Raw genomic sequence first — 3,912 nt, forward strand, 5'->3', positions numbered from 1 at the left:
TTTTCAAAAATTGCCAAACCTCTGAGTAATCTGCTAGCTGCTGACACGCCATTTATCTTTGATAAGGAGTGTCTGCAGGCGTTTGAGACTCTGAAAACTAATCTGGTCACAGTACCAGTCATCTCTGCACCAGACTGGACATTACCATTTGAACTAATGTGTGATGCCAGTGACCATGCCATTGGTGCAGTGTTGGGACAAAGGCATGACAAGCTTCTGCATGTCATTTATTATGCCAGTCATGTTTTAAATGACGCACAAAAGAACTACACAACCACAGAAAAAGAGTTACTTGCAGTGGTTTACGCCATTGACAAGTTCAGATCTTATTTAGTAGGATCAAAAGTGATTGTGTACACTGACCATGCTGCTCTTAAATATCTACTCACAAAGCAGGATTCAAAACCCAGATTCATAAGATAGGTGTTGCTTCTGCAAGAGTTTGATATAGAAATAAGAGACAGAAAAGGGACAGAAAACCAAGTAGCAGATCACCTGTCCCGAATAGAACCAGTAGAAGGGGCATCTGGTGCACGAAAATTACACTCACACTATGTAATTCCGCACAACTAACCAGCAAGTGCACTGGATCGTCCAAGTAATACCTTACGTGAGTAAGGGTCGATCCCACAGAGATTGTTGGCTTGAACCAAGCTATGGTTATCTTATTATTCTTAGTCAGTATACCAATAGGGTTCTTTAGTTTCAATTGTAAAAAGTGAAAGAGCATGAAATGAGTAATTGTTACGCAGTAATGGAGAATGTGTTGGAGTTTTGGAGATGCTTTGTCTTCTGAGTCTCTGCTTTCCTACTGTCATCTTCTTCACGCACGTAAGGTTCCTTCTATGGCAAGTTGTGTGTTGGTGGATCACCGTTGTCAATGGCTACCATCCGTCTTCTCAGTGAAAATGGTCCAAATGCGCTGTCACGACACGGCTAATCATCTGTCGGTTCTCAATCATGTCACAATAGGATTCATTGATCCTTTTGCATCTGTCACTATGCCCAACACTTGTGAGTTTGAAACTCATCACAGTCATCCAATCCCTGAATCCTACTCGGAATACCACAGACAAGGTTTAGACTTTCCGGATTCTCAAGGATGCTGCCAATGGATTCTAGCTTATACCACGAGGACTCTGATTAAGGAATCTAAGAGATACTCATTCAATCTAATGTAGAATAGAGGTGGTTGTCAGGCACGCGTTCATAGGTTGAGAATGGTGATGTGTGTCACGGATCATCACCTTCTTCATATTGAAGTGCGAATGAATATCTTAGATAGAAACAAGCGTGTTTGAATAGAAAACAAAAATAATTTCATTAATTCATCGAGACGCTATAGAGCTCCTCACCCCCAACAATGGAGTTTAGAGACTCATACCATCAGAGAATACAAAGTTCAGATCTAAAATGTCATGAGGTACAAAATAAATCTCTAAAAGTTGTTTGAGTACTAACCTAGTAACCTAGGTTTACAGAAAATGAGTGAACTAAGATAGATAGTGCATAAATCCACTTCTGGGGCCCACTTGGTGTGTGCTGATGCTGAAACTTGAGCTTCCCACGTGCCTGGGCTGTTTTTAGAGTTAAACGTCAGGTTGTAACCTGTTTCTGGCATTTAACTCCAACTTGCAACCTGTATCTGGCATTCAACGCCAGAATGCAACATGGAACTAGCGTTAAACCCCAGTTTACGTCGTTTATCTTCAAGAAAAGTATGGACTATTACATATTGCTAGAAAGCCCTGGATGTCGACTTTCCAACCCAATTGGACTCCTGTAGCTCCAAAAAATCCATTCCAAGTGCAGGGATGTCAGAATCCAACAGCAATAGCAGTCCTTTTTCAGCCTGAATCAGATTTTTGCTCAGCTCCCTCAATTCCAGCCAGAAAATACCTAAAATCACAGAAAAACACACAAACTCATAGTAAAGTCCAGAAATATGAATTTTGCCTAAAAACTAATAAAAATATACTAAAAACTAACTAAAACATACTAAAAACTACATCAAATTACCCCCAAAAAACGTATAAAATATCCGCTCATCACAACACCAAACTTAAACTGTTGCTTGTCCCCAAGCAACTAGATAAATAAAATAGGATAAAAAGAAATCAAGAAGCAATAATATCTCAGAGCTTCAAGTGAAGCTCAGATTCTAATTAGATGAGCGGGGCTAGTAGCTTTTTGCTTCCGAACAGTTTCGGCATCTCACTTTATCCTTTGGAATTCAGAATGATTGGCATCCATAGGAACTCAGAATTCAGATAGTATTATTGATTCTCCTAGTTTAGTATGTTGATTCTTGAACATAGCTACTTTATGAGTCTTGGCCGTGGCCTTAAGATTGTGACTTAGCTTTGTTAAAGTCCCCAATTAGAGGTGTCCAGAGTTCTTAAGTACACACTTTTGCTTTGGATCACGACTTTAACCACTCAGTCTCAAGCTTTTCACTTGGACCTGCATGCCACAAGCACATGGTTAGGGACAGCTTGATTTAGCCACTTAGGCCTGGATTTATTTCCTTGGGCCCTCCTATCCATTGATGCTCAAAGCCTTCGATCATTTTTACCCTTGCCTTTTGGTTTAAAGGGCTATTGGCTTTTTCTGCTCTTTTTTTTTTACCATTTCTTTTTTTTCACTGCTTTTTCTTGCTTCAAGAATCAATTTCATGATTTTTCAGATCATCAATAACATTTTTCCTATTCATCATTCCTTCAAGAGCTAATAGATTTAATATTCATAAACTCCACTATCAAAATTATGCACTGTTCAAGCATTCATTCAGAAGACAAAAAGTATTTCCACCACATATAAATAATTCAAATTTTCCTTATTAAAAATTCGAAAAAATATTGCCTCCTTATTCTAAAAATCTGCTATTTTATTCATGTTTGATGATGATGAGAAAAATGAATTATAGTTTAATTGGAGATAAAATCAAAATAAAGATACTAATTACTACTAATCAGATAGGTTCCTAAAAATAAAAGTTATCACAGATTTAAGGTTAAGATTAGGACTCAGCAACCTTTAGTTTGGGAGATGATGGGTGCTCCTTCAACCTGTGGGGTGTCTGGTCCTTCGAGAGACAGCTTCTGGTGCTTTAACTCCTGTATCTTCGGATATTTGTCTTCTTTCAGATCGAATTTTAACTTCCGGGATCACTGATCTCAGACCCATTGTTTTGTGGTAATGATCTGCATGTTATTTGGTTAAGAACTTCTCTTGATTCCAAAGTGGTTTTGGAATATTCTCTTTCTTGCCTTTTGAAGTGGTTTATTTTTCCTTAGGTGCCATGATCTTGATGAGTTTTAGCTCATTAATAACGGAAAAACACACCAAACTTAGAGGTTTGCTTGTCTTCAAGCAAAAGAAAGGAAAGCAGAGGAATAGAAGGAGAGGCAATTTCGAAAATTCTCCTCCTCACAATCCTGGCGTTAAACGCCCAGGAGATGCTTCCTTTGGGCGTTTAACGCCCAGTACTTGCTTGTTTTTAGCGTTTATTGCCCACTTGCTGCTTCTTCCTGGCGTTAAACGCCAGAAACCTTCCTTACTGGTGTTTTTGCGCTAATAATGTCCTTTTCTCTGTGATTCTTCTGCTTTATGTCCTGAACCTTTATTTCTCTGTATCATTTACTGAAATGTATTATCTAATTTAGAATTAAAATTAAAAATAAAATGAACTCATGACTGGGTTGCCTCCCAGCAAGCACTTCTTTACTGTCTTTAGCTGGACTATTACTGAGCTTTTAATCTAGTCTGCAATGTCTGCAAACCACGGAGCTTCCTGAATAGCAAACAAATGCTCATCCAAAAAGGTTTCAGAGATCTCAGTAGCAGGGAGGGACGCTCCTGCTACTGGTTCTATCTGGGATAGGTGATTAGCTACTTGATTTTCTGTCCCTT

The sequence above is a fragment of the Arachis duranensis genome, chromosome 5 (genome assembly GCF_000817695.3).
Source record: "Arachis duranensis cultivar V14167 chromosome 5, aradu.V14167.gnm2.J7QH, whole genome shotgun sequence".
NCBI lineage: Eukaryota > Viridiplantae > Streptophyta > Magnoliopsida > Fabales > Fabaceae > Arachis > Arachis duranensis.